Source organism: Cervus elaphus, chromosome 5, assembly GCF_910594005.1.
Source record: "Cervus elaphus chromosome 5, mCerEla1.1, whole genome shotgun sequence".
Lineage (NCBI taxonomy): Eukaryota > Metazoa > Chordata > Mammalia > Artiodactyla > Cervidae > Cervus > Cervus elaphus.
The window spans coordinates 81,118,024-81,130,235 of NC_057819.1; the positions used below are offsets into that span (position 1 = coordinate 81,118,024).

At 48.7% G+C, this 12,212-nt stretch overlaps 1 protein-coding gene across 8 annotated transcripts in view; it reads left to right on the top strand.

Moving 5' to 3' along the window:
• The window catches only part of MSI2 (musashi RNA binding protein 2), a 399,485-nt gene that overhangs the window by 144,440 nt on the left and 242,833 nt on the right, over window positions 1-12,212 (top strand). The gene's annotated exons all lie outside the window — the stretch shown is intronic.

A 12,212-nucleotide genomic window follows, 5' to 3' on the forward strand; every position in this document is an offset into this window, starting at 1 on the left:
TGGCTTCTTCCTGAGGGGGGCCCGTTCCTTGGGGGACTGTTTCCCCCGGGCCCCCACAGGGCAGCTTGGGGGTGCCGAGCCTTGCTGGCTGTCGTGCGGCGCCCCCCGCTGGCTCGTGCGTCCCAGGAGGCTGGCGGGTGAGTGGCGCGCAGGCCTGCCGCCTCTGTGTCTTTGAGCAGCTGTGGAGCTGGTCCTGGACCACAGGCGCCGATGGGCTGCTTCTGCACAGGCCTGTGTCGTCTGCCCCTGCCCCCGCCGCAGGGTGGGTGTGCAAGAGGGCCGCCTGCCCAGGGTCCTGGAAGTCACCATCCTAAGCTCCGTAACTCATCACCCCTGGCACACCCGTCACATGTGCCCTGGGTGGCAGAAAGGCGGCACGGCTGCCCACCCGCCGGCCTGCAAGTTCCGTGCTTTCATTCGTTTGCCCGCAGTGGTGGCCAGCTGGGGGCCCATCTCCAGGAGAGGCCTGTCGTGGACTCCTCTTGGGGAGGCGGGCTTTGACTCCTGGTTAGCCTGTTTCCTGTTTCTGGCGTTCGTCGGTCTCTGCAGCCGCCTCCCACCCAGCCTTGCTTTCCGAGTGGCACTCAGCTGCCCTTCCGGGTCGGTTATGAAAGGCTCCTTCCCCACGGTACTGGCTGGCCTTGCCAGTTGGGGGCTGATTCATTCTGGCGGGTGTAAAGAATAGCTGAGTGTGCTGATGCCCGTTTTCTAGCTGCTCTTCAGGACTGGTTTAGAGAGCCAAGGGGGATGGGTCCATCCCCCAGCCCCACCCTGCCCAGGGAGAGAGATTGGAAATAATTTAACGAGACAAAACACAGCTTGCATGATGGAAGGCTCTGGAGTGCTGGCCCTCGTTGCTACCGTTTCCGCCTTTAAAACCAGGCTGGGGGGTAGTGTTTGCAAACACGAAGTGGGATTTCTTTTTCTAGCCGTAACCTGCCTTGTAATCTCACGGGCCAATTTGCGGGTGTCAGGAAAGTTGATGCTGCCCAGATGGGCTGTTAGAATATCCCTAACAGGCTCGTACTTGCCACATCTCCACACATGCCTGGCGCTGGCCTCTCCTTCTCTCTCCCCTCTCTCTCTCGCTCTGTCGGTCCGTTGTCCTTCATTAGCACTTAGCGCTGTGACTCAGCCCGTGGGCTGGTGGCGGGGAGCAGTGAACCCGCAGCAGCGGCCATCCCTTCCCTGGGAACCGCGTCCTCTTGTCTGCAGACGGCCACAGACTGTCTTCCCTAACTTGGCACTCGCCAGGTCTGAAGCGTCTCAGTTAATTTTGCAGTAATATCTGCGGATTCCAGCACGATGCGTAACCCTACCAAGTGTTTCATTGAAGGACTAAGGAGGCCTTTGAACATATCCCAGCCCTCACACTGTGTACGCTCATGTGTTGGTAGCCTGGTGCGTCTCTGTGCTCTGCGGGTTAGCTGAGTCTGTATTCAGAGAAGCTTGTTCCTTGTTTGGCTGATGGCTGGTGTGGCAGGGCCCACTGCCTCTCAGGATTCTGGCGTAATTCACTTGAGTCCAGAAGGATCCCAGAAGGGGAGACCCTGCTGCTGGGCCTCAAGGGCCGCGAGTGAGCCCTGCGCCTGTGAGAGGAGTAACAGTGAACTGACAGACTGATTGAGGGAGACGCAGAAAACACACGTACACACTTGTGTAAGGTTTACTCACTCACCTGTGCACACTCCCCACTGTGTCACCTTGTCTGGGGCTCTCTCCAGTTGGTTAACTGCACATCAGGAAGGTGTAATTTAGTGAATAATTTAGTGAGCGCGTGTTAAGTGTTGGATATGGGCCAGGTCGGGCTTCCCTGGTGGCTCAGACGGTAAAGAATCTGTCTGTAATGCAAGAGACCCAGGTTTGATCCCTGGGTCGGGAAGATCCCCTGGAGAAGGGAATGGCAACCCACTCTAGTATGCCTGCTTAAAGAATTCCATAGACGGAGGAGCCTGGCAGGCTGTAGTCCATGGGGCTGCAAAGAGTTGGACATGACTGAGCGACTAGACGTCCACTTTCTTTCTTCCATGGGCCAGGCCATTGACTTACATTATTTCACTTAATTCTTCTCTGGGGTGCTGGGGCGGGGGGGGCTGCCCATAAATAGAGTCTTGGTGGCGCTGTATATTTGACTCAAGGTCACAGCCTCCTGAAAGGTCACAGACTTCCCCTCTAGGCTTGTCTAATAGCAGAACCCAAACTTTAGGCCCTGTTTCAACTGCTTACCGACCGTGAGGTAGACTTAGGGCAGGGAGGGTGCCCAGCAGAGGCAGAGATGGTGGCCCCTCTGGGTGCCCAGGGGCAGTGCCAGGAACCTGGTCCTGCATGGCCTCCTTGCTTCCGCACAGCGAATTTGGGTGTCCCCAGCAGCCCATTTGCAGGGGTGGATAACACAGGTCAGGGGGGTGAAGTCTCAGCAAAGGTCACCCAGCTGAACCAGGCAGTGTAACAGCCAGAATGCATGCCCTCCTTCCTCCCAGTCCAGAACCTCCCGCCCCTCCGCAGCCTCCGTTCAGAGTTTGCCGCCTTCTTTACGGTTTTCCCTCCTTGTCAGGCCTCTTTGCTCTCCCTCTTCCCGTCTTGCCCGAGGTGGCAGCTGTTCCGCTGTTTATTTCAGGTGGCCATCAGGATGGGGAAGGCGGCTGTCCTGGGGCTGAGCTCTGGAGGGCTGAATCTGGCATTACTGTAAGTGGAGTAGGTGCAGGACTGCACACCCAGAGCTTGAGATGACTCACGTGGGAGGCTTGTCATTGCCTCTCGTGCTTTTCTCCCGCTTGCTTCCCAGAGATTTACAACCCGGCCCCCAGGTTAGGGGTGTTGCTACTTGTTTGTATTTAAGAGGAGACTGTGTGGTCACGGCAGAAGGGCTCTGCTGGCTTCGGTGCCGTTCTCACCCCCTGGGGAGTTATCTGGGCCCCCTCTTTGGAGGAAAGTAAGAAGAGGTACCCCAGACCCTCATACTGGCCATGACCACATGCGGACGCTGCTGCAGCGCCTTAACAGGCCGGTTCTTTCCTGGCCTCAGTTTCTTGCCCAGGGGAGGGCGTGGAAAACTTGTAAAGGGTTAGATAGTAAATAGTTTCCACTCAGTTACAGCTACCCACTTGAGTTGTATAGAGCGTGCAGCTGTAGCCAACACACAAACCATTGTGTGGCTTTGTTCCAATAAAACTTTATTTATGAAAACAAGTTTGGCGCCCCATTTGGCCCATGGGCCATGATTTGCCAGCCTTTGTATTCGATTATTCCTAAGGTTGGTTTCAAGCTTGAAAATTGAATAATTTAGGAAGTGTTTAAGTAAACTTACGTAGGTAGATGGATAGATAGGTATCTGCGGTATCTGTAGACTGTAACCAAGACAAGATGTTATCAGTAGTAATGAGCATGGTGTACTAATGGTAAGCAAAACAGCTGTAACCCTGGTAGACTTAACTTCTGCACTTCAGGATCCAGGGGCGATGCAGGGATTCTCTGCTTGGAAAAAGCTGGAATCTTCATCCGTTGAGTAAGGTCTGGGAAAACTGTAAACTGTTTCCAGTTTCTTACTACGTGTGCTAGATCTAAATGAAGGCAGATGCGGGGTTGTGAGGTTGAGACGTCAGCGTGAATGTCTGTCCTGTGTTTCGCTGTTTCTGAATTAGAGGGTCATTTGCTTTGTGCTGAGGTTTTTAATGCATTAAAAAATCTGGTTCTCCGGGATGTCAGGTGAGGTGGGTGGAGCATCTCTGATGCAGATGGGGAAGCTGATGTTGAGAAAGGTCAGTAAGTCATCCACGGTCGTGCAGCCTGCAGAGTCACTCATTTTCACCCAAGTTGCGCATTTATAGAACTTCATCTCCCACTTTACCCAGGAGCAGCCCCCATCCTCAGAGGGAGAACGTTCATTTGTCAGGAATGTTGATCTCCGGTAATTTATTTTACTGCTTCAGGTTTCCTAGTGGATGTTATCTGTGCTGACGATTTCACGCCAGCAAGAATGATGTCTATAGACCGCTCTGAAAAATGGCACATCAGTGATGCTCTCGATACACGCATGCAAACCCTGACCATCGGTCGGGCTGTTGGGCGCTGTTCCCCCTGCACTGTCGTCTGGATGAGCCCGGCGTGGCGATTATTAAAAAGCCCTGGGATCAAAGCCGCTCCATGTTCCAGAGCTTCCTCCTTCTCCCCTTTAGGCCCCTCCTTCAAGTACTGGTTTCTAAAATTCTCACTTATAGGATTTGGGAGATCAAAAAGGGGCCTTTAAACTTAATGAATTCTCGGCTTCGTCCCAGATGGAGCCGTTGTGCACCTTTCAGCCGTTCACCTCGACGAGAGGGCTGCTCGGTGCGGGCTCGCTAGGTAATTCTCACTTTATATAACTCTCTGAAAGCAGAGCAGCCCGCATCTGGAGGCTCCCAATTATACTTCACATGGTGAACTGTGTAATTAGTTTGGAAGACTTACGCTTAGTCATTGGTTTATCCTAATCGGCTTTGGCTTTCCCCACCAACAAAGTGAGCTTATTTTGCTAAGCTGAACCGACTCTGCACCCTTTGTTCCAGCCTTTTATTGTCTCATTCCTTTCATTCTGTTTTGCTGCCAAAGTTCTGTTTCATTAGGCCCACAAGTCATTTCCAATTCAGTGGTCTGCTACAATCCGGCCTTTATCACTGGCTGCCCTGGTTCCCATGTCCCTTCTGGGCCAGTGCCCGAGAGTGCGGGTTTGACGTGAGGGCTTTAACCCTTGCTGGGCCAGCCCCTCACTGTGGCCGATGGGAGGGCCAGGCCCCGAAGGAGAAGGAGGTCTGCAAAGTCCCCCTGTTTCTCATCGAAGGCGAGCCCCGTGGACATGAGACCGAAAGGGGCCTTCGCGCCCTAAGGGACGTCAGCTTGACTTAGAGAATGGTGCTAGAAAACTTTGGCGAGGGGGGAATGTTTGCCAGCATGGAAAACAAGAAGGAGTTGTCTGCTTAATGGAATGAGGTCTCATCGATTCCACTCGTATGGGGTCTGCCTCGTCTCTTCTGTCTCCAGGTTTTACGTGCAGACACGATGCGGGAGCCCCCGGACGCCACATGGGTGTTCCTGTTGATGCTGTGTGTGTGTGTGAGAAGGATCTAGAATAAAAAATATCTAAAGCCTTTGAAATGGGAAAGGCAGGAGATGTGTGCGAAAATAAATAAGCAAGTCACTGTGTTCCTGAGAGCGGACTGTGATTTTATTGCTTCCTAAGGCAAGTCATAGATACACGGAGCTCTGGGAGGCGTGCGGTTCTTTCCGACCAGGCCTGGAAAACAAAAGTCCTGTCTGTCCTTGGTGGGCTTCACGGCCCCCACGAGGCCAGCGTCTTCTGAAGTGGCTTGCACACACGGACTCCCTGGAAAGTGAGTGGTTGGCGTGCTGGGCTCGCCTGTCACCTGCGGGCCTTTGCTCTGGAGGGCCGAGACGTCCCTCGGACCTTGACTTCCAAATCCAGAGTGCAGCAGGAAGGGCCGTTGGCTCTTTCCTCCCTGACCAGCCATGCTGAAGGCTACTTGTGTGTTTAAATTTTCCTCCTGTAATAGCTCAGAACAAGGCCAACACTGTCCTGGTGCTTTATTAAATCTCTGGCTGGTTTGTGTCAGGCTCTGCCTTCGGACGTGTGTCATATGGGGGAGGGGACTTGGTTTGCCCTGTGACCCCTGGCAGAGCTGCTGAGGGTGGAAAGTCACAGTTGGCAAACGGGACTCCTGCCTCCCCAGCGGGCCTGGGCCTCCTGGGCCAGGTGACGGCAAACAAACAGAGCCCACAGGTAATATGAGCCTCCGGCTTTGCAGGTAAACCCTCTTGCCAAACAGCTTTCTGTTTTCCTGGTCAGCTTCTTCCTCCATTTCTGCTGCAGCCCATGGAGGAAGTTGAGTTAGCAGCAGATTGATTGAGCACCCCAACCTAACTTGTCCTAAATCCTCTTTTTTTTCCCCCTGCTTAAAAAAATGAGCTCCTGAAATAGATGAGTGGGTTTCTAGGAAAACTTCCCATTTCCCTTTTAGTGTATAAAATATAGCCAGCTGTTGTTAGGCAAACGCATCAGACATTATTATTGCTCGGTTAACAGTGTTTTAAAATATACAAATAGAAAAATAGGATGCTTTCTGGATCACAAGCTGGGACAACTTTGAGATCATGCTAACCACATGCATGTGCATAGAAGGTAGAGGAGGAAGGCCCAAACTTTCTGGCTGTGTGTTTGTACCATGTGTCCCAGTGCGGTTTAGCATCACTGAGTTTTTATAGGGGGCTGGAAGAGGAGAGGCAGGGGCAGGAGACCCTTGGGCAGGAAGGAGTTAATGAGCCTCGGGGAGAAGGGGTTTAAGGGCTCCTCCAGCTCACCTTCCCAGAGCCCTCCTGGCAGCTTGAAGACGTCACTTACAATGGAGTTGTTAGCATGAGAAAGAAGCCTTTCTCCCCCTGGATGTACTTCAGTGGGAACTGAAAGTGTCTGAGAAATCACGGTTCAAGCTTGTGCCAGTGGGTGCGAGGAGTGGTTCTTACGGAGGAGAAAGCTCAGTTCATTTAGACTTGGCATAGAAATCGGATCCCATTGTTTTGTGGAGTGAACACTGATACGGAGATTCCTGCCCACCCCTCGGCCCACCAATAGGGTACTCCATTACATGGGTTGCGTATGCTTTTCCTTTTTCTTTCTTTCTCTTCTGCCTCTTTTTATCTCCCTACCCGCCCCCCCCCCCCCATTTTCTTTGTCCTCTGAGAATTAGTCTCTCTGTAGAAAGGCTGGATTTGTCAGGTTACCACCCTCTATATTTTTACAGCTCTGTGTATTCAAACTTGGTGTTTGTGAATTAGCTGAAAACGGGCCGCCCATTGGTACTTTATTTACATTCGAAGCCAGAAGAGTGAGAGCCCCAGAAAAAATGTTAATATGCAGGCAGAGGCAGAAGGGGTGAGTTTCTGACTGTTGCTAACCTCACTGCTGCCTTTAAAACCAATCATGAGGCATACGGCTGATATTTAATAGCTTTTAGCTGATTATTTTTCTTCTCCTCCTCTTTCTTTTCTATCCAAGTTGACCTGGGTGTACTTGAGCGGAAATGAAGTCATCCAAATGCTGAATTAGAATAATCACAGGCCTCCAAGAATGAAATGGAAGCAGAGATTAAATGGTAGAGAGAAAGCTGGCATTAATAAGCAGCGGGAAAACTTTGCATAAAATAAATAGGAGATTTGATAGATTGAATTTGTATGTGCGTTTTCCATTTTTTCCCCACTCTGTATTGTCTTCCTAGAGTCGAGTTGTTGGCAGAGTGGGATTTGATTTGCCTCAAGTCCGCATACCTTCTGCAGCCAGGGTGATGGTCCTTTCTTCTTCAGGGGTATTTGTGCAACCAGGACGTTTCCAGGGTGGAAGAATCTGGGTAGAGGGCCCTTACTGTGAAAGGTTGATGATTACTCGTGGCAAAGTGCAGTGGTTGGGCGTTGGTGGGGTGGACACAGATGGAAGATAAACATACAGCAGGCAGACAATGAATATTATTGATGGATTCCTGATTGTAAGGAGAAGAACAGGGCTGAAAAAGGTAGGGTGACCAGACGTCCTGGTTTGCCTAGGACTGAGAGCTTTTTCAAGAGCTCAGGACTGCAAGCCAGAATAAATCGCTCACCCTAAATAAACGGGAGGTGGGAGAAGTTGAGACGCTTGGCCTGAAACTCCAAAAGGCATGAAACTTTTGATCGCCTCCAGCAGATTTAAGTATTCCTTCCTGTGTGTTCCAGAACACTTACTTTGTAACTGTTTACAGTCTGCACTCCTCTGATTTAATTTAGGCACTGCGGGCAGGGGCCCACATAGGTCAGCAAGCATAATAAGTGGATGAGGAGGGCAGGACAGACAGACAGACAGACCCACAGCCGCAGGCAAGGGCGGCTCATCTGGATGTGGAGGGTAGGATCCCTATGCGCTCCTACTTGGGGATTATTTCTGTGTCTTTTGAAAATAAAAATTTCTGCCCTTTGTAGCAAAAAAGTGAGTTTCTTGTAGTTAAAGAGCAAAATAAGGATTTAATTATTTTCAAAATAAAACACCAGAATGGTTTGTTTACAGGAAGTCATTTTTTAGGTGGTCTGTCCTGGAAGATGCAATTTGTGGAATCGGATTAGTTGTAAATTAGAGATTTTTAGTTGTTGAGGTTGCTAATGGTCTTTTTATAATTGGCAGCAGAGGTAAATATTTTCAGACTTGCTTATTGTTTGTAGAGTGTTATTACTTGAAAAAAACCATTTAAGGTGCTTTTCCCTTCAGGAAATATAAATAAGAGTATGGAATGATCAGAGGCAGTCTTCCTGATCTTCTTATCAGCATTCTTAGGGAACTGCAGGAGAGTTGGGTAAGCACCAGAGAGGGAAGTGCTGCGGTGGTTTGTGAAGCAGTTTGCCGATTCTGGTATTAAAACAACAACAACAACAACAAAAGGTTTTCTCTTTTTATTTATTTATTTTTTTTTATTTTTTATTTATTTATTTATTTTTTAAATTATTATTATTTTTTTTTTCCGGTGGGTTTTGTCATACATTGATATGAATCAGCCATGGATTTACATGTATTCCCAGACCACCCCAAATGTAAGTCGGTGCAGTCACCATGGAAAACAGTATGGAGGCTCCTTTAAGAACTAGAGTTGCCTTAGGACTCAGCAGTCCCACTCCTGGGCATATATCCCGAGAAAACAATAATTCAAAAAGATATGTGCACCCCTGTATTCATAGCAGCACTATTTACAGTAGCCAAAATGTGGAAACCAACTTAAATGTCATTGACAGAGGCATGGATAAAGAAGATGTAGTATTGAACACAGTGGGATGCTTCTCAGCCATAAGAAAGAATGAAGTAATGCCATTTGTAGCTGCATGGATAGACCTAGAGGTGATCATACTGAGTGAAATAAATCAGAAAGAGAAAGATAGATATCATATGCTGTCACTTACATATGGAATCTAAACAGACATAGAGCATGGACTTGTGGTTGCCAAGGGGAAGGGGACAGGGGAAGGTTGGATTGGTCATTTGGACTAGTAGATACGAGCTATCATATATAGGATGGATGAACAACAAGGTCCTGCTGTGTAGTACAGGGAACTATATCCAGTGACTTGTGATGAACCATGATGGAAAAGAATACGTGTGTGTGTGTGTATACATATATACGTGTGTGTGTGAGAAAGTGAAAGTCGCTCAGTCTTGTCCGACTCTTTGCGATCCCATGGACCCCCAGGCCGTGGAATTCTCCAGGCCAGAATACTAGAGTGGGTAGCCTTTCGCTTCTCCAGGGGACCTTCCCAACCCAAGGATCTAACCCAGGTCTCCCACATTGCAGGTGGATTCTTTACCAGCTGAGCCACAAGGGAAGCCCAAGAAAACTAGAGTGGGTACCTATCCCTTCTCCAGCGGATCTTCCTGACCCAGGAATCGAATCGGGGTCCCCTGCATTGCAGGCAGATTCTTTACCAACTGAGCTATCAGGGAAGTCCATATACATACATACATACATGTAAAACTGCATTACTTTGAAACTGACACATTATAAATCAACTATACTTCAATAAAAAAATAGAAAGGAATACCCTATTTCCTTTATTGATAGATGTGTTTTAGTAGCAAAAAGGAGGATTTATTGATGTCATAGATCTCCATTCTAACTAAGTTGGCATATGTTCCGATTCAGAGATTGCAGTTCGCCCAGACTTTCCATGTGCCTTTTGACTTAGAATCGTCCCAGTGGTCCTGTGGGGAGGGAAGCCTTGTCCCCGTTTGGAAGCCAGGACAGGAAGCCCGGGAGAGCATGAACGACTTGCTCGGAGCTGCAGGCCGACGACGGTGGAGCCCGAGTGCAGACCCGAGCCCTGGCCAGGAGGCCTGGGCTTGTGGCTTCAGCACGGCTGCTGGGCTGGACCTCCCTCAGGGCTGCGGGCGCCGTGGCCAGCGGTGAGCTGGGCCGTAGGGTGTCTGTGGTGCATCTTCCAGGAAGCTGACTGTGACTTTATGGTGGTTTGTTTAAAACATATATTATGTTAGAACAAATATTATGGCATGAACTGCAAAATTTGCATAGTTGTTTTTGAAAAACTCTGAGACTTGGAGACATTTCAGGATAGCTGCTGGCTGCGATAGACTCTGTCCCCCGTCGTTCTGGGCTGTCTCGGGATTTTCTTGACATTACTCCTGGTAAGGAGCTCTTAGGTAGAAACGCCGAGAATCAATACTGTGTAGTGTAGGGGTTGGCATATTTTTTCTGAACAGGACCAGATAATAACTGTTTTCGGTTTTGTGGCCCAGATGGTCTCTCACAAGCACTCAACTCTGCCATTGTAGCAGAAATGACAGCAGTCATAGACGGTATGAAAATGAATGGTTGTGGCTGTATTCCAATAAAACTTTATTTACAAAAAACAAAGGGCTGCTGGATTGGGCTTTAAGCCAGAGTTTGCCAACCTCCTGGTTTTGTATATTGCTTGGTAATAAGGGCATAGATTTTTTTTTTTCTTTTTAATTGTCAGACTGACTGGTGTCAAATCCCAGCTCATCTATTTATTAGCTCTTGAGCAAGCCATTTCACTTCTTTCTACCTCAGTTACTTTATCTGTAGGATGGGAATGAGGATGGTACTTAAACCGCACAGGATTGTCATGATTCATAGTTGAACTAAGACATACATAGTTCTTAGCATCCTGCCGAAACTAAGTGCATGATAAACGGTAGAAAGATGAGCTGCTGTTAGTTTCATCCTCTTAAGACCCAGGCAGTCAATCCTAAAGGAAATCAACCCTGAATATTCATTGGAAAGACTAGCTGAAGCTCCAGTACTTCAGCAACCTGATGCAAAGAGCTGACTCATTGGAAAAAAATCCTGATGCTGGGAAAGATTGAGGACAGGAGGAGAAGGGAGAGACAGAGGATGAGATGGTTGGATGGAATCATCAACTCAATAGACACAAGTCTGAACAAACTCTGGGAGATAGTGAAGGACAGGTCAGGCTGGCATGCTGCAGCTCATGGGGTTGCAAAGAACCCGGACATGACTGAGCCACTGAACAAGACCCAGGTTCAGCCGCTAGAGGTGCCTTTCCAGTGCTCTTCAGCCATTGCCCCCTGCCACCTCCCCCCACCCCCATACCTGTCTCTCTCATCTGTCCTGTGGGTGGGTTTCCCACTCAGTTCTTCAGTCTCCTTGGGAATAATGCAAATTGAAAGTCTTTCCTGGATCCTTTTTGCCTGAAGATGAAGATTGAGTTTTGTGTAGTTTTCAGTGGCACACACCTTCAGTTCAGTTCAACTACCCTGATGCCTTGAGTTTGTGAAATTGACTTCGGCTGCTCTGGCTTTGATGGAAAACATTGAACTGATACAGTCTGAAAGAGAATTCTGGTTGGACCCTGCTGATGACTCTTTAAATTTGTTTGAATAAGTAAACTTTTATTTCGGCTGAGAAGAAATAGAAGATACTGTCTGGAAATTGTCCCAGTATCATTTAGCTGATGTTTATTAAGATATGTTTGTATATTGATCCACTAACCTGTTTATTGAGCTTATTTAGCCTCTTGAGAGAGCTTTCCACATCCTCATTTAAGTTTTCTTTCCTATGTCTAATAAGCTTCGTCTTCTGGTTTTCGAATTTATTGCAAATATTAAGGGGTGGGAAGATGTTAATTGACTCAATGTAAAGAGGAGAAAGGAAAACCCGTAAAAGCAAAAATGATTTCAATCTTAAAAAGTAGCATGTTGTAGAACCGTTTGCTGCAGGGAAACAGTCATTCTTCCTCGTTAGATCCAGAAGGCATCTCATCTGCAGCCTCACATGTCATACATTGCGCATTGATTCATTCACCCGATCTTCTGAATGCCAGGCGCTGAGCTGGGAGCCAAGGGCGCAGCCCTGAACGAAATAGACAAGATCCTTGCTTACTTGTAGCTTAAGTTTTCGAGTGGGGTTGGGGAGCACGAGCCAAAGTAGAATAACTGCAGATCGTCTCAAAAAGATAAACCAGGAGCTGGAAGAACCCATAAGGGAGTACGAAAGAGGGGGGATCTTGGTTTATTGGGGAAAAAAGGTCAGGTTTGCCTACATTTACATGTAGCCTCTTTGCCCGAGTAGACTATAAATTCCTTGGAGGTGGGGCGGGGTCTGTTTCCTCACTGTGTGCAGCCCCAGGATGGGCCCAGGGCTGGGCCGTAGTCAGTG